Source organism: Ovis aries, chromosome 9 (genome assembly GCF_016772045.2).
Source record: "Ovis aries strain OAR_USU_Benz2616 breed Rambouillet chromosome 9, ARS-UI_Ramb_v3.0, whole genome shotgun sequence".
Taxonomy (NCBI): Eukaryota; Metazoa; Chordata; class Mammalia; order Artiodactyla; family Bovidae; genus Ovis; species Ovis aries.
Genome location: NC_056062.1, coordinates 58,021,082 through 58,045,937, shown reverse-complemented (window position 1 = coordinate 58,045,937; position 24,856 = coordinate 58,021,082). Strand labels below are relative to the sequence as shown.

The 24,856-nt window shown below is 40.4% G+C and overlaps 1 long non-coding RNA gene across 1 annotated transcript in view; it reads left to right on the top strand.

The window, feature by feature from the left end:
• Positions 1-9,781: 9,781 nt before the first annotated feature.
• The window catches only part of LOC114116464 (uncharacterized), a 79,841-nt gene continuing 64,766 nt past the window's right edge, over positions 9,782-24,856 (top strand). Inside the window, exon 1 of the long non-coding RNA XR_003590379.3 lies at positions 9,782-10,127. This is a non-coding gene — a long non-coding RNA (uncharacterized LOC114116464). The remainder of the gene's footprint in view (positions 10,128-24,856) is intronic.

Here is a 24,856-nt window from a genome sequence, read left to right as displayed (position 1 = left end):
ACCTAGTCCACAAAGATTTTGTATATTGTTTCTGAAATGAAGAATGACCAGGAATCCCTCTCCCTTTTCAATTTTTGCTAACAGATTCAAGAGTCAAGGTGCACATCTGACAGGTGGTATAATCAGGTACCAAGTCTTCTTTAATTTAAACTACTGGAATGATGTTAAAATGAAAGGGAAGCAAATATGGGTTGACTTCCTGTCCATAGGCAGTGAGCAAAGCCCTTGAGGTATACTTATCATTGCCTAGACATTTTGAATGTGCATTTTTCCTTTTTTTAAATTTTCTGAATGTTAGATATGTTACTCTCAGGGAGTAAATGTCTTTTAACTTCATGGCTGCAGTGATTTTGGAGCCCCCCCCAAAATAAAGTCTGACACTGTTTCCACTGTTTCCCATCTATTTCCCATGAAGTGATGGGACTGGATGCCATGGTCCTAGTTTTCTGAATGTTGAGCTTTAAGCCAACTTTTCACTCTTGTCTTCCACTTTCATCAAGGGGCTCTTTAGTTCTTCTTCTCTTTCTTCCATAAGGGTGGTGTCATGTGCATATATGAGGTTATTGATATTTCTCCCGGCAATCTTGTTTCCAGCTTGTGCTTCATCTAGCCCAGCATTTCTCATGATGTACTCTGCATATAAGTTAAATAAGCAGGGTGACAATATACAGCCTTGACGTACTCCTTTTCCTATTTGGAACCAGTCTGTTGTTCCATGTCCAGTTCTAACTGTTGCTTCCTGACCTGCATACAGATTTCTCAAGAGGCAGGTCGGGTGGTCTGGTATTCCCATCTCATGAAGAATTTTCCAGTTTGTTGTGATCCACACAGTCAAAGGCTTTGGCATAGTCAATAAAGCAGAAATAGATGATTTTCTGGAACTCTCTTGCTTTTTTGATGATCCAATGGATGCTGGAAACTCTGGTTCCTATGCCTTTTCCAAAACCACTCCTAACTACAAGCTTACTCCTTGGAAGAAAAGTTATGACCAACCAGACAGCATGTTAAAAAGCAGGGACATTACCTTGCCAACAAAGGTCCCTCTAGTCAAAGCTATGGCTTTTCCCAGTAGTCATGTATGGATGTGAGAGTTGGACTGAAAAGAAAGCTGAGTGCTGAAGAATTGATTCTTTTGAACTGTGGTGTTGGGGAAGACTCTTGAGAGTCCCTTGGACAGCAAGGAGATCCAACCAGTCCATCCTAAAGGAAATCAGTCCTGAATACTCATTGGAAGGAATTTGTTGAAGCTGAAACTCCAATACTTTGGCCACCTTATGTGAAGAACTGACTCCTTAGAAAAGACCCTGATGCTGGGAAAGATCAGCATCATTGAAGGCGGGAGGAGAAGGGGACAACAGAGAATGAGATGGTTGGATGGCATCACTGATTCAATGGACATGAGTTTGAGTAAACTCCAGGATGGACAGGGAGGCCTGGCGTGCTCCGTGGAGTCGAAATGGGTCGGACCGCTAACATTTATTGAACATTTACTAGATGCTAGTCACTGATCCAGGCTTCCCAGGTGGTGCAGTGGTAAAGAATCTGCCTGCCAAAACAGGAGACACAAGAGACGCAGGTTCAATCCCTGGGTCAGGAAGATCCCCTGGAGTAGAAAATGCTCCTGTTCCAATATTCTTGCCTGGCAAATTCCATAGACAGAGGAGCCTGGCAAGCTATAGTCCATGGGGTCACAAAAGAGTCAGATACGACTTAGCAAATGAGCACCCACAGTCACTGATCCAAGAACATCAGATGTATCACACCCTCCCCAAACCCCTAGACATACCTTTATGATCACCATTTTCCAGATGTCAAAACTAAGGTCGTTGGAACGTGAGGATTTGTTTCACGTCGTGTGACATTTCCAACCTAAGTGATATGGCCCAAGAAGGCAGGAAGTACGGAAACCTAACACATTTCACAATTCTGAACCAAGTGCAAAGAGTTGGGTAAATTTATACTTTTAGGTTTTATCATGGCCGTGTACTTGGTTGGTGAACACTGGAGAAATGCTAGAGTGTTTTACAACAAGACACAGACATTTCCCACAGATTTCCAGCTACCTCTGTTTTTGCACTCCAGCCTGCTATCAGTCTTTTCATCTGCCATCAGGGTTCAACAAAGGGCACCAAGCTATGAAGTGTATGAAAACAAGTGCAACATGGGTTGCATGCCTCCACTACATCCTGTCCTACAGTTTAGTGCACCTGAGGCAAATCTCTCTGGAATTCAGATGAGCTCTGGTCACTCACAGTTGATAGCTGTGGGACAACCCTACTGATCAAATGACCCTAAAGCAAGAATTTTGTTGGGGTGTTTTTTCATGAAATATGTTTAGTTTGGGTTTGTACTCACACTGCAAAGTCACAAGTGAGAATCCTTTTTCTGTCCCGTTCTTTTTCTCTCTTGACCACTTGGTAATTTCCATTTCGATTAAATTCAGATTAATCGAAGAGCATTCAATGCTGAAACCCACATTCACTTTTCTTTTAGCTGTTCTTCCATCCAACCAGGAGAGGGCAGTATGAGCACAGTTTAGAGGCTTGATAGGTAGCTGCTCAAGAGTAGGAAACTTCAGAAAGATTTTCCATTTTAACATGATCTGCTCTTGAGTCCCTTGCCTCAGGGTTATGTGTAAACCCACAGTTTAAGGCTGTATGTAACATTCTGTCCTAAGTAAGGGCTGAGAGTTTGGCTTCTTTTAAGTCACTAAGCCAAAACTTAATCATTAAAAACACAGATAGCAATAAATGTAATCATAATGCTTGTTTCCACTTGGTGGGGTGAAGGGGTGAGAGTGTTAAGTGCTCAGTCATGTCCGACTCCTTGTGACTCCATGGATTGTAGCCTGCCAAGCTCCTCTGTCCATGGAATTTCCCAGGCTAGAATACTGGAGTGGGTTGCCATGCCCTCCTCCATGGAATCTTCCCGACCCAGGGATTGAACTGGGGTCTCCTGAATTGTAGGCTGTTTCTTTACTGTCTGAGCCACCAGGAGGAGTGAGGGGAGACATGAAAAACATCAGCACTTTCATGTCCTTGAGACATTCATTACATTACAATTAAAAGTCATTTTTTCAAACACCTTTCAGTATCTTTTGCTATTAATCAAAATACAATTTGGGAACATAGTCCCGGGTTTCCCCGTTTGCAAAACTTGGTGGCTCCTTCTACTAAAGATGGGCAATGCTGTCAGCCTTCACTTACAGCCTTATGGTGATTGAATTATTAACAGCAACACACTTAAGGCCATCATGCTTGTCATATAATAATCAAAGTAAAAAGAAAAGAAATGCTATATCTTGTAGTCACCTCTCTTTCCGTCTTTGCCCTCTGTGATTGAAGTCGCAGTTATTTTCACAACCAGCTTGGTGGGGTGGTTCCATGAAAGAAATACAGAGTTGAGAGCCAGGTAGAACTTGTTTTATATTTTGACTCTACTGGGAGATTGAAGGCTAGTCTGGTAATGGAAAAGACCCTGATGCTAGAAAGACCGAGGGCAGGAGGAGAAAGGGGTTTCAGAGAATGAGAGATGGTTGGATGGTATCACTGACTCAATGGACACAAGTGTGAGCACGCTCCAGGAGATGGTGAAGGACAGGGAAGCCTGGTGTGCTGCAGTCCATGGGGTCATAGAGAGTTGGACACGACTTGGCGACTGAACAACAACAACAAGAATTGGAGCAGGAGCTGCTGCTGCTGCTGTTTTTGTTGCTGTTATGAACTGACCCATGACATTCCTCCAGGGGATAATGGAGTCTTTGTGTTATTCTGGTAACACAGGTATTAGCCCAAATAAATCATTTTCTTTTTAATCAAACAACTCAGTTTTCAATATTAAGGAGGAAAATTCAAATCTTCTTTTCATTCACTCCCCAATTCATATTTCTCAAATTTCCTATCCTCTATTAAGTCCTTTTCTTCCATATGCCTTCTTTCCCTTCAGGAAAGCCAACAGCAAAAGTCATAAGAAATAATAATAAGAAACCTTCTCAAAACTTACTTGCAGTTGACTCAGTGTTACTTACCTCTGAGAAAGGAACCAAATTTGGTCCTAAAGAAACAATGATTTCAGCAAATACCACAGAGTTAATGAAAATCTTTTCTTACATGCTTTGAATATTACACTATGTTTTACAGATACAAATTGCAGACAGAAATCAAACTATCAATTTAAACAAGACATTTTCACAAGTGTAATTTGTTATTCACAACAGTCTTCTAAGAAGACAGATATTATTCACATTCTACTGAGAAATAAACGGATGCTAATGGATTACACCATTAGCTCTAAATAGGTCCCAGTAGACAGATTTTCAGATTTCTAGTCCAGCACTCTTGCTTCAGTACAGCATTGTTTTTATAGTCTGATTTCAGGCAATTTAAATAAGGGAACATTTATAAACAGCCAACAAGCAGCCGACCCCTATTCTCAGCAAGTAAACCAGTGGCTGGTATGACGTCCCTGACAATCTTAATACTACACAGTGTACTCCAGCGATCCCACTCTTGTGCGTATTTCTGGAAAAGACAAAAACTTTAACTTGAAAAGATACATGCACCCCAATGTTCATTGCAGCACTAGTTACAATAACCAAGACATGGAAGTAATCTGTGTCCATCAGCAGATAAATGGATACAGAAGATATATATAATTTATAGATGTATGGTATATATATAATAATATACACATATATAGCTTTTAGTCAAACTATGGTTTTTCCAGTAGTCATGTATGGATGTGAGATTTGGACTATAAAGAAAGCTGAGCACCAAAGAATTGATGCTTTTGAACTGTGGTGTTGGAGAAGACTCTTGAGAGTCCCTTGGACTGCAAGGAGATCCAACCAGTCAGTCCTAAATGAAATCAATCCTTACTATTCATTGGAAGGAGTAATGCTGATGCTGAAGCTCCAGTACTTTGGCCACCTGACATAAAGAACTGACTCATTGGAAAAGACCCTGATGCTGGGAAAGATCGAAGGCAGGAGGAGAAGGGGACAATAGAGGACAAGATGGTTGGATGGCATCACCAACTTGATGGACATGACTTTGAGCAAGCTCCGGGAGCTGGCAATGGACGAGGAAGCCTGGCGTGCTGCAGTCCATGGGGGTCACAGAGAGTCAGACATGACTGAACGACTGAACTGATATATATGTATACATATACATAAAGAAGACATGTACTGTATATATATATATATGCTGTGCTCAGTCACTCAGTCGTGTCCGACTCTTTGTGACTCCATGTACTGTAGCCCACCAGGCTCCTCTATCCATGGGGATTCTCCAGGCAAGAATACTGGAGTGGGCTGCCATGTCCTCCTCCAGGGCATCTTCCCAACCCAGGGATCAAACCCAGGTCTCCCACCTTGCAGATTCTTTACCGTCTGAACCACCAGGGAAGGTATATTTTATAGTTATAAAATATATATCTGTATATTATAGGTATATATTTAATTCAGATATATATATGAATATTACTCAGTTATGAAAAAGAATGAAATAACATCACTTGCAGCAATGTGGATGGACCTAGAGATTATGATATTAAGTGAACAGTGAAGTAAGTCGGACAAAGATGAATATCATATAACTTATAAGTAGAATCTAAAACAAATGATACAAATGAACTAATTTATAAAACAGACCCACAGACATAAAAAACAAACTTATGGTTACCAAACTGGGAAGGAGGGGTAGGGATAAATTATGAGTCTGGTATTAACAGATAAATATCACTATATATAAAATAGACAACAGTTCCTCCTGTTTAGCAAAAGAACTATATACAATATCTTCTCATAACCTATAATAGAAAAGAAACGAATATATGTATATTAATATGCTGCTGCTAAGTCACTTCAGTTGTGTCCGACTCTGTGCGACCCCACAGATGGCAGCCCACCAGGCTCCCCAGTCTCTGGGATTCTCCAGGCAAGAATACTGGAGTGGGTTGCCGCTTCCTTCTCCAATGCATGAAAGTGAAAAGTGAAAGTGAAGTTGCTCAGTCATGCCCGACTTCGCGACCCCATGGACTGCAGCCTACCAGGCTCTTCCATCCATGGGATTTTCCAGGCAAGAGTGCTGGAGTGGGTTGCCATTGCCTTCTCCGATATTAATATATACATATACATATTAATACGTATAACTGAATTACTTTGGTGTACCCGAAACATTGTAAATCAACCATACTTCAATTAAAAACAAAACTTCACAGCATAGTGGGTTTATAACACTCCATCCCTGGCAGCTAAAAAAGCAAATTCTTTGATGTTGAAAATGGTAACTGTTTTGAGTGGCTGCTTAACTGTTGGCAGTCACAGTGAAACTCCATAAGACTGAGGACTGTAGTGCCATGCCATCATTTGAATGATGAGAACTGGAACTGTGCACCGCAAAGCACTAAGTTAGAACTGTTTATCTGGTTTTCAAATGTAGATGACTGGCATGTGTGTGTTGGTTAGAGTGCTCTCTGTGCTCAGGGTGATAATGAGTGAGGGATGCGCTGGCTCAGGACACAGACACTGATAATTAAAAAGGCATTGCTGATGAGAGCCACAAAGGTGTCCTGTGTATTTTTAAAGAGTTGTTTTGATGTGGACTGTTTTTAAAGTATTTAACTTGGTATAATATCGTTTCTGTTTCTGTCTTGGTTTTTTGGCCACAAGTCATGGGGGAATCTTAGCTCCCCCACCAGGAACCAAATCCAGTACCCCTGTAATCGAAGGCAAAGTCTTAACTACTGGACCGCCAGGGAAGTGAAAGTGAAGTTGCTCAGTCGTGTCCAACTCTTTGCCACCCCATGGACTGTACCCTACCAGGCTTCTCTGTCCATCGGATTTTCTAGGCAAGGGTACTGGAATGGGTTGCCATTTCCTTCTCCAGGAGATCTTCCCGGCCCAGGGATTGAACCCGGGTCTCCTGCATTGCAGGCAGATGCTTTACTGTCTGAGCCACCAGGGAAGTCTCTGTCATATATATTTTTAACCATGTGCCACAGTAATATCAAGAGCCAACCATACCATAGGACAGTGTGTTAGGAGCTTTATAATGCATTGTTTCATTCAATCTTAATGACAACCCTAAGAAATAAGAACTGTCATTAAGCCAGGCCAGATAAGACAGAGACTCAAGGAGGGCCCCTGCACATGAGCCAAAGGCTTTCAGAGGAGATAGTGAGAAAGTGAGGTCATAGTGGAGGTCAGGGACAAAAGATAACAGGCCTTGAATACTAAGCTGTAGCTTTGATATTTTATTCTGTAAATTCTGGAGAAACACTGACACACATGAGAATGTTCTAATAGGATTATTCTAGCTGTAAGGTGTAGAGACAGGTTGAAGTAGGAGACACAGGATACTTAGGAAGCTAGTGCTGTAACCCAGACACACAGAGGTGATGGTTAGGGTGTTAAGAGCAAGAAGAAGAAGGAGGGAAGGACTCCTTAGAAGATTAGGTATGTGGTGGTCCAGGAAGCGACAGATTGGGACTCTGGGATGGACATGTACACACTGCTATATTTATTTATTTTTTTTTCCTTTTGAACTTTCTATTTTGTATAGGGATATAGTCCATTAACAATGCTGCAATAGTCTTAAGTGAACAGCAAAGAGACTCAGCCATACATATATACATGTTTCCATTCTCCTCCAAACCCCCGTCCTATCCAAGCTGCCACATAACATTGAGCAGAGCTCCCAATGCTATACAGTAGGTCCTTGTTGGTCATCCATTTTAAATATAGCATACAGTGGATAATCAACAAGAGCCTACTGTGTAGCATAGGGAACTCTGCTCAGTATTCTGTAACAAGCTAAATGGGAAAGGAATCTGAAAAAGAAAAGATACATATATATGTATAAACTGAATCACTTTACTATACACCTGAAATTCGTACAACATTGTTAATCAACACTACTCCTATATAAAATAAAATTTTTTTAAAAAGATGTAAATACTGAGAGAATCAAGGCTTTAGAAGCTGACGTAGAAATAGAATAGAACAAATTGATATTGATCTAGAAGTTGCTTTTTAAAAATCAACATGTGATAATAAACTGTGTGCTTTTACTCATAAATCTGGTTCTAAGTGTAGACAGCAAACTAAACGTCTTCATAGCTGACATTCTGCTGGTCCTCGCATACTCCAGATGTTTTATGACTTGCGCACATGAGGGGGTTGAGCTGCTTAGGGCTCAGGTGGCCTCCAAGATTCCAGATTAGTTTTTACTGAAGGATAACCCTGCCTACGCTGAATGATATACTAGTCATTTAAGCCATGAAAAGGCAAAAAAACATTTCCTAGATTTCATGGGCCAATATTTTACATTTTGGAAAAGTGAAAGGACATATTGAATTTTATGTGGAATGTGAGTGTGTGTATGTGTGTGTGTGCGTGTATATTCATTCACCAATATTCATCCCTTAATATGTGGGATGTGAGTTTGTGTGTGTGTGTGTGTGTGTGTGTGTGTATTCTTTCACCAAAAATTTATTGTGGCATATTATGAGTTTTTCTAGGTAATAGGATATGAATTTCTTGGCCTCTGCTCATAGAAATCTAACAATCCCAAGCAAGAATATAGACATTATAAAGTATGTTGTAATAGGATCATAAACAGAGTGCTCACTATAGGTGTACAGAGGAGGGCCCAGCTGGGCATGATCAGAACAACTTCCTAAAGGAACAGGGGTCTGAACTGAATCCGAATCACAAACGTAAGTTAGCGAGGCATTTGAGGGGATGGGCAGCTTTAGAAAGTGAAGACACCATGGGCAAAGGAACAAGGGAAGATGGCTTGAGCATGTTGGGAGAACTATAAATAGTTCCTAGGATTGGGGTAGGGCTTCCCTGGTGGCGCAGTGGTAAAGAATCCACCTGCCAATGCAGGAGATGCAGGAGAGGAGGATTTGACCCCTGGGTCTGGAGGATCCCCTGAAGTAGGACGTGGCAACCCACCCCCAGTATTCTTGCCTGGAAATCCCTGTGGACAGAGGAGCCTGGCAGGCTACAGTCCACAGGGCTCCTGAAGAGTCAGACATGACTGAGCACACACACATTCAGTGGAGAATTTGGGGGTAATGGTGAGAACATAGCCAATATTCATTTCACAAAGAGTTACTGAACACCTACTAGAGACTAACACAGATGAAAAAGACAAGGATGCCAATTCTATGTCCCTGATTAATAAATAAAAGCAATTTCATTTTTAAACTAATATTCCATATTTCATCTCTTTTTATCTTTTCCAAAATAATCTTACTCAGCTCTGGCACTTATAAGTCCACAGTGCTTTATCCATAACTCTGAAATCCAAAAGAAACCTTAAAACAGTGTTGTTGTTTCTCAGACATCTGACCTGATCCAATAGGAGACTATTTTTAGTCTTTATTTACCTCTCAATGTGAACATTAGTAAGTTTTACTGTAGAAATATTGACTTAGTGACTAGAGGCTGCTACACTATATCCCACTTTTGGTAATATATGGTATATGTTCCATATTTGTTTTTCAAAAGCTAAAAAATTGGATTCCAAAACATATATGACTTCAAGGATTTTATATGGGAAGTCATGAACATCTAGAATCATAGCACTTTATTAAAACACCTCCTAAAATATACATATTTTTTTTTCCTTTCCGGATTAGGCACTGCCGATGGGAGCCATATATAATATTTATTTTGAGTGTGAAACTTCCTGGCAGAAACCAAGTTATTGCACCAAACAACAGTCTATTTATCCCTCTCTATGGCAACTATCTCCGCTGCTCCAGTACACTCACTCCCAGAGTACTCAGCAGAGACTGGAGGGTGCTCCTTAGCTTGCAGAGAGATGTCCTGTCCCAGAGTTGACCCTGCTCCCCAGGGCATTCTCTTTGCTTCCTTCGCTCCATGGCCCGGGGTCTGCTGGCTCCTTTTTCTGCCCTGCACCTGGGGCTGCTTCCGTTTGCTTTTCCATGAAATCTTAGGCCAAAAGAATCTTCCCATTCTCGTTTGGCAAGCTTGGGATCATTACCATTTCAGAGCTGGAAGAGAACTCGGAGACAGCATCAAGTTCAACCCCTGCCTTTTAGAAACAAGGATCCTGAGGTGCAGAGAAGTGAAGCAACGGGGCCCCATCAGCCAGGTAAGTTATAGCAGAGCTAGGACGTCGGATACAACTGAGCGACTTCACTTTCACTTTTCACTTTTCATGCATTGGAGAAGGAAATGGCAACCCATTCCAGTGTTCTTGCCTGGAGAATCCCAGGGACAGGGGAGCCTAGTGGGCTGCCGTCTATTGGGTCGCACAGAGTCGGACACGACTGAAGCGACTTCACAGCAGCAGCAGCAGCAGCAGCAGGACTTGGATCCAGGCTGCTATTCCACTCTCCCAATTCAAGGGACTCAAACACCGGATGAACGGGTGCAGAAGGTTCTAGGGTGGACATTTTTGTTTGGCTCTGTTTGTTGGATGATTTGTTTGACTCTCCAGTTTTTCCTCTGGAATATCGCCTCTCTGCCTCTATCTCTGTGGTTCAAGCAAAATTCACTCAAATCCCTAAATCCATCGGTAACTTGTAATTCTGGAGCCAGGCCAATCAGAGAATCAGGCTCCTCAAGTGCAGTGATTGGCTCAGAAATGAACTCCTGACCCAATCAGAGATGCGGGGAGTCTTGAACCGATTACTGAGAGACCAGCCAGTGTGTCTCGGCAATCCTCCATGGGAGTTCGATGGAAACCAAGAATGAATATATGGCTTCAGGTTACTTAAAGCCACCTTGCTATTACATGAAGCCGAAAGGGGAAGCCAAAGCTTAAAGGTAGAAAGACCTGGAGTTCTGATGACATTGTTTGAGTCTTAATTTCTCCCCTGCTTGAAACCCCCTTTTACCTCTGACTTCTTCAGTCATATAAGATAATTTCTTCTTTTGTTTAAGCCCAGTGTGGGTGGATTATCTGTCACTAGCAACTCAGAATGCCTTAACCAATAAAATGACCTTTTATATAGTCTCTTCAAACACTGTCAATTTATGATTGAATAATTTTTTCCTAAAGGTCTGGAATTTCTGGAATCTCTGAAATTCAGTAACTCACTGAGCTGAGGTAAAGTGAGAAAATAAGCAATTAAACTCTCTATATCCTGCTATAGTTTGCTGCTCTACATAAAAGACACCCATTCCTTATTTTACTAGTCTGATTTTTCTCATCAAACCATGGAAGTGTGAATCTATTTGCCTAATTTGAAACTGACACCACCACCATTACTTTTTATGTTGCAAACTGAACTCTAGCATCAGACTTTTCTGTTTATTTGTGTTTATAAAAATCGTAATTTCCTGTTCTTAAGAATGAAAAGAGCTAAAAGGGCTTTTACAATTTTAATGGCTGCTTTTTAAAATAAATAAGTCTCAAGGGGTTTCTTAAACTTCAAACCACTGTAAGCAAATGTTATGCTGAATGTAAATGAATGAGAACTTTCCAGATTAAACTTGCTTTCAAATCCATGAGTTTATAAATCAAAGGGAAACATGTTGATTTCTAAGAAACCTCACAGGAGGATGGATAATATTTCACTTATTTGTCTACACTACATTAGGCCATTTTTCTTGAATAATTACTTTTATTTGCATATGGAAAGTGTCTCCCCATGACCTCCCAACTAGGAGTTTTCCTGAGTAAAATCAACAGCAGAAAGTCCGAATTAGAGAAGACAGTTCATACACGACTGCTCAGATGAGGTGACCCAAAGGTTCCAAGCTGGTTTCAGGCTTTGGAGACTAAGACTTGGGTTACTTAAGGACTTTACTCCTTTCATCGGTTGCCTGCTCAATTCTGTTCTCACCCCTGGTTTTGGCCACTTACTTCTTCAACTTGAATCCATGCCACTCTCTACCTTTTCACTCCTATTTACCTATATATCATCCCCCTTTCTGTATCTTGATCTTGTCAAGCTCTCTCATACCTCAGGGCCTTTGCACTAACCATTCTCACTGCCCCCAAAGATTCTTTCCACAACTCTTTGCAAATTAGCCCACATGCTCTTCTCAGAATGGCCTCTGCTCATCCCATCTCATGTAGCCCATACCCTGTTACTCTCTCTCTTACATCACCCTGTTAACATCCTGCATAGCTATTATGACCATTGTGCTCTTTTATTTATTTGTTTTACTGTCTCTGCTTTTAGAGTATAAACACCTAAAATGCAGAGATGATTTTCTTTTTGTTCACTTCTGTATCTCCAAAGCCTCAAATAGTGCCTGCCATGTAATGTACAAACAGTCAATATTTGTGGGGTGAATGACAGGGTAAAGGAATGAAAGGTGAAATAGAACAAATATGGCTCTTTTAGGTGAAGACTTCCCCTTCACCTAAAGACTTGTTTGTAGAGGGGGAAGGTTAATGTGCTTAACTATGAGCTAACATATATAGAGTAGAAGGAAGAAGGCATTTCTTTACTTATTTAGCTTCTGTTTAGTTCCACTAAGTTCCATTGAGAAACATAGCACCTACCATGAACTTGTGTCTCACAGCTTCATCTAAAAAGATGAATACATCACAATGAATTGTTTCACCAATGACCGTGTACTTTTCAATTACCTCTACAAGTGAGGGAAAATCTAGTATGTAGAGTTCTACTAGAATGATTCTATGATTTTTCCCTGGGACTTTCATTTAGGGATGAACCAGTTGTATAGGTTACCCCAGGTTTAAGGACAAATACCTATTGCCCAGAGGAAAAGTGACCCAGTAACAATGGAAAACAGGAAGGATATCAGATTGGATATTGTCCATGATGAAGTCAATTCTTTTAAAAAATGTATTAACTGACTTCATCTATATGTACAAATTCAGTGTAAACCACAATATATTGTTTCATTTGACTTTCTGACACAGGACAAGTGTAATAGTATTTTACATCCCCATTTTCTATGGGAGAAACTAACCTCTCCCAGGGTTCCAAACCAGGAATTCTGATGACTTATACCACTAGGTATAATGAAAACAGTGACAGACTTTATTTTCTTGGGCTCCAAAATCACTGCAGATGGTAGCTGCAGCCATGAAATTGAAAGACGCTTGTTCCTTGGAAGAAAAACTATGACAAACCTAGACAGCGTATTAAAAAACAGACATTACTTTACCAACAAACGTCTGTATTGTCAAAGCTATGGTTTTTCCAGTAGTCATATATTGATGTTAGAGTTGGACCCTAAAGAAAGCTGAGCACCAAAGAATTGATGCTTTTGAACTGTGGTATTGGAGAAGACTCTTGAGAGTCCCTTGGACTGCAAGGAGATCACACCAGTCAATCCTAAAGGAAATCAATCCTGAATATTCATTGGAAGAACTGATGCTAAAGCTGAAGCTCCAGTACTTTGGCCACCTGATGGGAAGACATGACTCATTAGAAAAGACCCTGATGTTGGGAAAGATTGAAGGCAGGAGAAGAAGGGAATGACAGAGGACAAGATGGTTGGATGGCATCACCAACTCAATGGACTTGAGTTTGAGCAAGCTCTGGGAGATGGTGAAGGACAAGGAAGCATGGTATGCTGCAGTCCATGGGGTTGCAAAAAGTTGGACATGACTCAGTGACTGAACAATAGCAACAACAAATATCTCAAGGTATAACCAGGAATTCTCATGACTTATACCACAGGAAATTATGCCTGGGCTACCAGGTGGCTCAGTGGTGAAGAATCCACCTGCCAAGCAGGAGACACAGTTTCCTTCCCTGGGTTGGGAAGATCCACTAGAGAAGGAAACAGCAGCCTAGTTCAGTACTCTTGCCTGGGAAATCCCATGGACAGAGGAGCCTGGTGGGCTACAGTCCTCAGGTTGCAAAGAGTTGGACATGACTTAGTGACTAAATGACAAAAGCTTATTACTAAGAGACCAGAATATTAATGATATATGGAAGCCAACTGAAAAGAAAAATCTAAAAGAAAGAAATAACATGGAGCTATTCTTTCTATTTCTCATATAATTAAAAATCTGTAACGTTTATGTGTAAAGTTTATGCTGGCTTTGGTGAGTGATATAAGAACATGTAAGACAAAAATTTCCTGACCAGGAACTGACAGCCTAGTTGGTAAGATCAGGGATGCATGCATAGCAAAGTTTTATTGCAGTATAAAGCATAATTGTATACTATAGAAAGAGAGTTGAATCATTGGTGTTAAAGGAATTGGAAAGAGGTGGGAAAGAAGGGTGCTAACTCCAGGCTAGAGTAGGAAATGAAAGCATTTCATGGAGAAGATGGATATTAAACTCAGCAGTCAACTCAGACACAAAAGTTTAAGGGGTAAAGTCTCAGTATAAACACAGTGAAAGGGGGAAATTGTGTCATTCTGCAGGAAAGAGACTGATTTGGGTAAAAGTCTACCTTGGTGGAGAGGAACTGGGTTACAAAGGATACTAAAACAGAATGGATACAAAAGATGTGGTACACGTATACAATGGAATATTACTCAGCCATAAAAAGGAATGAAATTGGGTCATTCCTAGAAATGAGAATGAATCTAGAGTCTGTCATACAGAGTGAAATAAGTCAGGAAGAGAAAAACAAATATTGTATATTTACAAAGAAAGGCAATGCCAAAGAATCCTCAAGCTACAGCACAATTACACTCATCTCACAGGCTAGCAAAGTAATGCTCAAAATTCTTGAAACCAGGCTTCAATAGTACATGAACCAAGAACTTCCAGATATTCAAGCAGGATTTAGAAAAGGCAAAAGAACCAGAGATCAAATTGCCAACATCCGCTGGATCATCATAAAAGCAAGAGAGTTCCAGAAAAACATCTACTTCTGCTTTATTGACCATGCCAAAGCCTTTGTGTGGATCATAACAAACTGTGGAAAATTCTTAAAGAGATGGGAATACCAAACCACCTAACCTGTCTCCTGAGAAATCTGTATGCAAGTCAAGAAGCAATAGTTAGAACCAGACATGGAACAACAGGCTGGTTCCAAATTGGGAAAGGAATACATGAAGGCTGAATATTTTCATCCTGCTTATTTATCTTATATGCAGAGTACATCATGCAAAATGCTGGGCTAGATGAAGCACAAGCTGGAATCAAGATTGCTGTGAGAAATATCCATAAGCTCAGACATACAGATGGCACCACTCTAATAGAAAAAGTGAAGAGGAACTAAAGAGCCTCTTGATGAAGGTGAAAGAGGAGAGTGAAAAAGCTGGTTTACAATTCAACATTCAAAAAACAAGATCATGGCACCTTGTCCCATCACTTCATGGCAAATAGATAGGGAAACAACAGAATCAGTGACAGATTTTATTTTTCCAGGCTCTAAAATCACTTCAGATGGTGACTGCAGCCATGAAATTAAAAGATGCTTGCTCCTTGGAAGAAAAACTACGATCAACCTAGACAGCATATTAAAAAGCAGAGACATTACTTTGCCAACAAAGATCTATCTAGTCAAAGCTATAGTTTTTCCTGTAGTCATGTATGGATGTGAGAGTTGAACTATAAAGAAAGCTGAGCTTAAAGAATTGATGCTTTTGAACTGTGGTGTTGGAGAAGACTCTTGAGAGTCCCTTGGACTCTCAAACCAGTCAATCCTAAAGAAAATCCTTTCTGAATATTCATTGGAAGGACTGATGCTGAAGCTAAAACTCCAATACTTTGGCCACCTGATGTGAAGAACTGATTCCTTTGAAAAGACCCTGATACTGGGAAAGATTGAAGGTGGGAGGAGAAGGGGATGACAGAGGATGAGATGGTTGGATGGCATCACCAACTCGATGGACATGAGTTTGAGCACGTTCCAGGAGTTGGTGATGGACAGGGAAGCCCGGCATGCTGCAGTCCAAGGGGTTGCAAAGAGTCAGACACGACTGAGCAACTTAACTGAACTGAAATGAACAGAGGTCAAGGTCTCCAGGGGTGAGCTTAGAGACAAACGTGCACACAGCAGGGGAAGGGTAAAGTGAGAAAAAGAAAAAGTCATTGACAAAAAATGAAGGAAGGAAAGAAGAGTGGTGGAGAAAAGGAAGAGATGTTCATGATGGAGGGTGAAGCTGATTTTTAAAAACCACTGTCTGTCTTCAAAGAACTCATGTTTTCTAAACCAAAACACTGGGACAAGTGATAGAACTTTTTTAAGAAATCCTGAATATGCAGCTACAGTGTTCATAGATCACACATCATCTTCAATGCGTAAGCTACAAGACATATAATTTTAGGTTAAAGCCTGGTGGAGCTTCTGTTGTTGCTATTGTTGTTTTAAGGAATATGTGCATTCTTCAAGCAACTATACATCTAAAGCATAGGTTTCAAGAAATCAGACTGTTCTTGGAGACATTCACTTGATATTTGGGCATTAAAGGAATGTGAAGTGGAGGGCAGAGGAACCAGAAATTGGGAATACGATTAAGGTCACCTAATTTGAGAAAATGGAGAGCTGACCATGGGAGGCAGACCTGGGAAGTGTGCTGGGGATGAGGAGCGTGGTTAACAGGAAAAAGGAGATCATTATCAAGGGCCTGATAGGATATGTGCTGGGTGAACTTGCTCAAGATCACGTGTGAACTGGCAAGTCCAGTCTGACTGTTAGTATCTGAGGAATTCATTCCTTTCTGCTCACTCCCACCACCGTCATCTTGTTCAACCCACGATCAGCTCTTGCCAGGGTTTTACAACTTCCCACCAAACAATGTCCTTGACTCCAATTCTGTCCTTCTTCAATCTAGTTTCTATTCTTCACCCAGAGTGAAACTGTTGAGCCAGAAGTCTGATCCATGCACTGTCCTTCTGAAACCCTTGAAGGATAAAATGTCCCCTGACCAAAAGGGCAGACTTGTTGGCATTGGCTATTAGTGGTCCAATCACCCAAAATATTACCCAGCCATAAAATGCATCATTTTTTGAGAGTGAGAGTCTATTAAAATTAATCTGGGACAGCAGGCATGAGCCAGGATGCCCCAGATAAATTGTCACATGCAATTACCACAGAGCCTTTCATGACCTATTCTTTTTTAAAAAAATCTTTATTATTTTTATTGTGTATTTGGCTGCACCAGGTCTTCACTGTGGCACAAGAACTATGGCTGTGGCATGAGCTCTAGTTCCCCAGTCATTGAGAACTCTTATTAACTGTAGCATGTGAAGTCTAGTTCCCCAATCAGGGATCAGATCCGAGCCCCCTGCTTTGGGAGCACAGAGTCCTAGCCACCAGGGAAGTCCCTCATGACATACTCTCAAGTCTCCAGTCTTACCCTTCACCAATTTCCTCATGTCCTTCTTATACTCCTGCTGTATGAAGCTACTGGAAATCTGTCCATCGTGTTCTTTTCTCTCCTGGGGATTTGGCACACACTTTTCCCTCATCTCATTCCTCTTGCCCAATTTTTTTTCACTCATTTAATTGCAACTGCCCTTTAAAACTGACATGAGAAATTTACTTCCTCTTAGCAATTTTCCTTAATTCTTTAATTCTGAATTCAGTGCTGTTTCTTATGAGTGCCATTTCCCCATGTGCATGCCCCCAACATTCCATTTAATATAACACAACATAATTGCCTATTCTATTGTACATCTTCTCTAATTGGATGCCCTTTTAGAATGTGATTGTAATTATGCACCTGGCATATCCTTCTATTACTAACATATAGTAGCTGTTCATTCAGGGAGATTTAATGAACATAACTTGAATGGACAGATGGGTGGGTGGATAAATGAAAGGATGAATAAATAAGAGTTGTTTTCCAAACTTATAAATCTCTAGCCTGACTCAGTCTTTGTATTCTTCAAGATAGTGCTTTCCTAGTCTGGCTGTGCATCACTGAATTGGGACATCAAATACTGGAGTAAAAGGATCTGTATTTTTTAGCAAGATTGTTGGGTAATTCTTATGCAACCTTAATCCACTTGGTCTGGATTGAAGAAACTACATCTCTGCAAAGGTCATCTTATAGATTTTATTCATTCCTAAACACTTTGTGTTGATCAGTGGAAATTTTAACTTTTTACTTGAAAATTAGAAGGAATTCACCTTGAAGTTTTACATCTGTTGTTGCAACATCTGGAGTCTCAGAATCCTTCATAGTTTTCCTAGAAGAATTCAGTACACTCAACTGATACAAAATGCACAAAGTTAGATCTATCCAGCTATGTATCCTAGGATTCTCACTCTGAATATTCAACTCTTCAATCTGGAGCTAGATCCTACTGGCTCACTCTTAAGGTTAATATTTTTAAGATAAGAAGGAGTCTTTAGAATAAGATGCTAAGAGGGGAAAGAAGGCAAAAATTCTCCTTGAGGAATATATTTGATGAATTTTCTGTTTTTAATCGCCATATTTCCTATCTTTAGCATTTGAAAAATATTGACTGTACTAAAAAGTTTTAAATTTATGGCAGGTTACTAGGGATTTTTCAGTGTAGCCTGGTCCAACTATTCCCTTTGAAGTAGTGCCTATGATATAGTGCACTTCACCAAAGAAGAGAAAAGAAAAATAGCCTGTCTCCTTGAGAACAAGAATAAACAGCCTCAAACATGAATTGAAAGCCTACTTTCTGAGTAGAGGTACTGAGCCGTACAGAGCAAGTGACCAGCAAATCCATGACCTTGCTCCCTCTCACATTCAACTGCAGCTGGGAGACAAGGTGGGGCCAAGACCTCTCTGCTGACTCCTCAGAATCCTTGGTCTCTGGTCTGTCAACCTGTAGATAAGAAATCTCAAAATAAAGGGTGAGTGGTTGGAGCTCTTACTGAAGGCAGGAAAATGAAGGTCAGAGGACAGACGGCACCACCTCTCTGGCTGCCAGCTTGTTGTAAGTGTTGGACAAAACACCCGAGTTCTGGGCTCAGTATTTTATCCCTTCATAAAAATAAGCCTTACAAGACTTGCCCAACACGCCAGGCCTAATTACCAGAATCCAATGCCATAAAATGCTTTGCATTCCTTGGTGAAAGCTGCTATATCAAAGGTCAGGATACCAGCCTGGACTTGTTTTGTTCTTGGGATTCAAATTTTGAGATTAAAAACTTGACATGATTATTTAACAACAACAAAAAAGCAAAAAACTCTCAGAGACTACAGATAGAGAAATAATCATCTAAGTCTTTGATGAATTCACCCATAGGCACTTAGGTGTATCATGAGTAAGGATAAAGGCAGACTTCATATCTCCATGTAGAAGGAAATTGATCATCTATAAATCAAAAGGGTCTCTCAGTAGGGTGTAAATTAGAGGGCAATTGAAATATGAGAAGCTATACATCAGAAGAAGAAGCATGGATAAAATTTAGAAAAAGCAGATGAGTGCATTAAGTGGAAAATCTAGGCTAGAAAAGGGAAAAACTCTAATGTAGAGAACCTGAAAGAGATTCTAGGAATCTGAAGATGTCAGACAAAAGAATCTTAATTCATCAGTCTAATTAAAAAGATTTATTAAACACTTTTTTCTTTTTAAGTAATTTTAGATTTACAGAGTAGTTGCAAAAATAATAGAGCAAGTTCTCATATACCTGTCACCCAGGTTCCTCAAATGCTAACTTCTTTCATATCCACAGTACAATTATTGAAACCAGGAAATCAACATTGATATTATACTATTAACTAGCATACATAATTTATTTAAATGTCTCCGGTTGTCCCACTGTGTCCTTTTTCTACTGGACAATCCAATTTAGGATCCCATATTGAATTTCACTGTTGACTTCTCTAATCGATGGCAGTTCCAGAGTCTTTCTTTCCCTTCACTACCTTGTCATCTTCAGAGAGTACTGGTCATTTATTTTGTAGAATACCTTTCAATTTGAGTTTGTCTGGTATTTCCTCATGTTAGACATAAGTGATGGAGAGTATTCATTTTGGTCAAGGATGACACAAAAGTGATGCTGGTTCCTTCTCAGTGCATCGGTTGGGGCACATTATATTGATACGTCTGATTACTGATGATATATAAACTTTGATGGATTGGTTACTCTGGTGTCTTTCAGGATTGTAGAGTTACTCTATTTCCCAGTGTAATTAATGAAGAGGTTATGAAGAAAGACTGTGAGATAACACAAATATCCTTTTCCTTGAAAAAAAAAAAAAAGCTATGTTTTTAGAGAAGTTTTAGGTTCACAATATTGTGGAGAAGGTGTAGAGATTTCCCATATATGCCCTGCCCTGCATACACCTAGTCTCCCCCCTTGTCAGCATCCCCTACCAGAGTGGTACATTTATTGCAGTCAATGAATATACATTGGAACATCTTAATCACTCAAAATCCATTAGGGTTCTTTCTTGGGGTTGTACATTGTGGGTTTGGAGAAATGTATAATGACATGTGTCTAACATTATAGTATTATGCAGACTAATGTCACTGCCCTAAAAATCCGCCATGCTCTCCTATTCACCCCTCCTCCACTTAACCCCTGACACTACTGGTCTTTTTACTGTCTCCTCAGTTTTGCCTTTTGCAGAGTGTAGTTGGAATCACATATTATGCAACTTTTCAGGTTGACTTCTTTCACTTATGAAATATGCATCTAATGTTCCTCCATGTCTTTTCATGGCTTGATAGCTTATTTCTTAATATCTAATAATAGCACCTTTGTCTTGATGTTCAGTTCAGTTCAGTTTAGTCGCTCAGTCATGCCCGACTATTTGCGACCCCATGAATCACAGCACGCCAGGCCTCCCTGTCCATCACCAACTCCCAGAGTTCACTCAGACTCACGTCCATCCAGCCGTCTCATCCTCGGTCATCCCCTTCTTCTCCTGCCCCCAACCCCTCCCAGCATCAGAGTCTTTTCCAATGAGTCAACTCTTCGCATGAGGTGGCCAAAGTACTGGAGCTTGAGCTTTAACATCATTCCTTCCAAAGAAATCACAGGGTTGATCTCCTTCAGAATGGGCTGGTTGGATCTCCTTGCAGTCCAAGGGACTCTCAAGAGTCTTCTCCAACACCACAGTTCAAAAGCATCAATTCTTTGGCACTCAGCCTTCTTCACAGTCCAGCTCTCACATCCATATACGACCACAGGAGAAACTATAGCCTTGACTAGACGGACATTAGTCGGCAAAGAAATGTCTCTGCTTTTGAATATACTATCTAGGTTGGTCATAACTTTTCTTCCAAGGAGTAAGCGTCTTTTAATTTCATGGCTGCAGTCACCATCTGCAGTGATTTTGGAGCCAAAAAAAAAAAAAAGTCTGACATTGTTTCTGCTGTTTCCCATCTATTTCCCATGAAGTGATGGGACCAGATGCCATGATCTTCATTTTCTGAATGTTGAGCTTTAAGCCAACTTTTTCACTCTCCTCTTTCACTTTCATCAAGAGGCTTTTTTTAGCTCCTCTTCACTTTCTGCCATAAGGGTCTTGATGTACCACACATTATTTATCTATTCACCTACTGAAGGACATCTTGGCTGCTTCCAAGTTTGGGCAATTATGAATAAAACTGCCATAAAATTCAGCATATACACTTTTGTGTGGACATGAGTTTTCAGTATTTGGGGGTAAATACCAAGAAGGGTAGTTTCTGGATCACACAGTAAGAGTATGTTTAGTTTTGTCAGAAACTGTAGGACTATCTTCCAAAGTGGCTCTACCATTTCGCTTTCTTACCAGCAATGGATAAGAATTTCTGTTGCTCAGCGTCCTCACCATCATTTGATGGTGTTAGTGTTCCAGATTTGAAGCATTTTAATAGATAGGCGATATCTTGTTGTTGTTTTAACTTGCATTTTCCTGATGACATATTGCTCCTGTTGTGGAGCAGCTTTTCACACAGATATATTTTTAAATGATATACTATTTTTATTAGTTAATATGTTCACATACCTCTATAAATCCCCCACATGTTTTTAGCTGCATATTCTTTTTAAAAATCTTTTTTATTTTATGTTGGAGTTTATTTTATGTTTAGCTGATTAACAATGTTGTGATAGTTTCAGGTGGATAGCAAAGAGATTCACCCATGGATATACATGTATCCATTCTCCACCAACATACAAATATCTTTTTCATTATATACTTTTGCCTACTAATTTTAGCATTTATCAAGGATTCTTATCTGCACAATTATTGCTATTACTTTTGTCTAGTGATAATTTTATTTCCTTGATTTTGTCTGTGTTTAATAATTGGTATCATACTCTGAAAAAAAGAATAATATTATTTCAGTGAAGCTTACTTAAAAGACTTTCTGAGACAATAAACTTGTGCTCTGCAGCAAAGGCCTTATTCTAGCCTCACAGTAAGAAGTTTCAGATTCTTATTTGAGTTCTTTTCACCAAAGATGGAATTTTTGAGCTCTCCTAATACTTAGTATAAATAGAAATCACTATGTCCATTGAAAAGCTAAATGGAATTTTCATTTAAATGGGCACATGGCACAAAGTCTGAAATAGCAACTTGAGGATAAAAATTAAATTCTCATACTTTTAGGCCTTTATTTATTTAATTCAGCAGTTAGTCTTGAATTCTCTAGTCAGTTCTAAGTACTATACAAGGCACTGGAGATACAGTTAAGACTAATACAGACTTTCCCTGAAACTTCATGGAGTTTTGAGTCTAGCAGAAAAGCCAATGTATACAGTTAATTGAAATTGGAATGAATTCATAAACAGAGATGAGAAGAACACTCTGTGTTGTTTTTATTCAGCTGCTAAAGCATACCCAACTCTGACTCCATGGTGCGCAGCATACCAGGCATCCCTGTCCTTCACTATCTCCCAGATTTTGTTCAGACTCATATCCATTGAGTCAGTGATGCCATTCAACCCTCTTATCCTCTGCCACCTTCTTCTCCTCCTACCCTCAGTCTTTCCCAGCATCAGGGTTTTTCCCAATGAGTCAGCTCTTCACGTCAGGTGGTCAAAGTACTGGAGCTTCAGCTTCAGCATCAGTCCTTCCAATGAATATTCAGGACTGATTTCCCTTAGCAGTGACTGTTTTGATCTTCTTGCAGTCCAGGGGACTCTCAAGAGTCTTCTCCAGCACCACAATTCAAACACTCTAGATCAATTAAAAATACCTAACCTACTCTGGATTGGGTTATACTGGTGTCTCAGGCAAGAAAGATTTGAAAGAGCTGAAAGGATGCTAGTGTATAAAGATAAATCAGATGTCAGGAACTGAGAAATCCTGAAGCAGAAAACCCATCCACTTAGATCATACTAGAACTGTCCACAAACCAATGGAAAGTCACCTCAAGGCTTTTAACAGGGTAAAATACATTCATATTTGTGATTTCTAGAGACAACAAAGGCAGGCTGTATACAGACTGGATTACAATTGGGGCAATAGAGAATATGAATAGAATATTTGGGAAATTATCAAGGCAGGAGAGGCAAAAGATGAAAGCATTTTATTTATTGAATTTTTTGTTTGCACAAAATCTTTGTTGCAGTGCTCAGGCTCTTTATTGCTGTGTACAGGCTTCCTCTAGTTGCCACATGTGGGCTTAGTTGCCCCATAGCGTGTGGGATATTAGTTCCCTAACCTGGGATCGAACCCATGTCCTCTGCCTAGGAAGGCAAATTCTTATCTCTGGACCAGCAAGGAAGTCCTGAGATGAAAGTATTTTCAGTGAGTCAGTCAGTCAGTTCAGTCGCTCAGTTGTGTCTGACTCTTTGCGACCCCATGAATCGCAGCACGCCAGGCCTCCCTGTTCATCACCATCTCCCGGAGTTGACTCAGACTCCTGTCCATCGAGTCTGTGATGCCATCCAGCCATCTCATCCTCGGTCGTCCCTTTCTCCTATTGCCCCCAATCCCTCCCAGCATCAGAGTCTTTTCCAATGAGTCAACTCTTCGCATGAGGTGGCCAAAGTACTGGAATTTCAGCTTCAGCATCATTCCCTCCAAAGAAATCCCAGGGTTGATCTCCTTCAGAATGGACTGGTTGGATCTCCTTGCAGTCCAAGGGACTCTCAAGAGTCTTCTCCAACACCACAGTTCAAAAGCATCAATTCTTCAGTGCTCAGCCTTCTTCACAGTCCAACTCTCACATCCATACATGACCACTGGAAAAACCATAGCCTTGACTAGACGGACCTTAGTCGGCAAAGTAATGTCTCTGCTTTTGAATATGCTATCTAGGTTGGTCATAACTTTTCTTCCAAGGAGTAAGCATCTTTTAATTTCATGGCTGCAGTCACCATCTGCAGTGATTTTGGAGCCCCCAAAATTAAAGTCTGACACTGTTTCCACTATTTCCCCATCTATTTCCCATGAAGTGATGGGACCAGATGCCATGATCTTCATTTTCTGAATGTTGAGCTTTAAGCCAACTTTTTCGCTCTCCTCTTTCACTTTCATCAAGAGGCTTTTCAGTTCCTCTTCACTTTCTGCCATAAGGGTGGTGTCATCTGCATATCTGAGGTTATTCATATTTCTCCCGGCAATCTTGATTCCAGCTTGTGTTTCTTCCAGTCCAGCGTTTCTCATGATGTACTCTGCATAGAAGTTAATTAAGCAGGGTGACAATAGACAGCCTTGACGTACTCCTTTTCCTGTTTGGAACCAGTCTGTTGTTCCATGTCCAGTTCTAACTGTTGCTTCCTGACCTTCATATAGATTTCTCAAGAGGCAGGTCAGGTGGTCTGGTATTCCCATCTCTTTCAGAATTTTCCGCAGTTTATTGTGATCCACACAGTCAAAGGCTTCGGCATAGTCAACAAAGCAGAAATAGATGTTTTTCTGGAACTCTCTTGCTTTTTCCATGATCCAGCGGATGTTGGCTATTTGATCTCTGGTTCCTCTGCCTTTTCTAAAACCAGCTTGAACATCAGGGAGTTCACAGTTCATGTATTGCTGAAGCCTGGCTTGGAGAATTTTGAGCATTACTTTACTAGCATGTGAGATGAGTGCAACTGTGCGGTAGTTTGAGCATTCTTT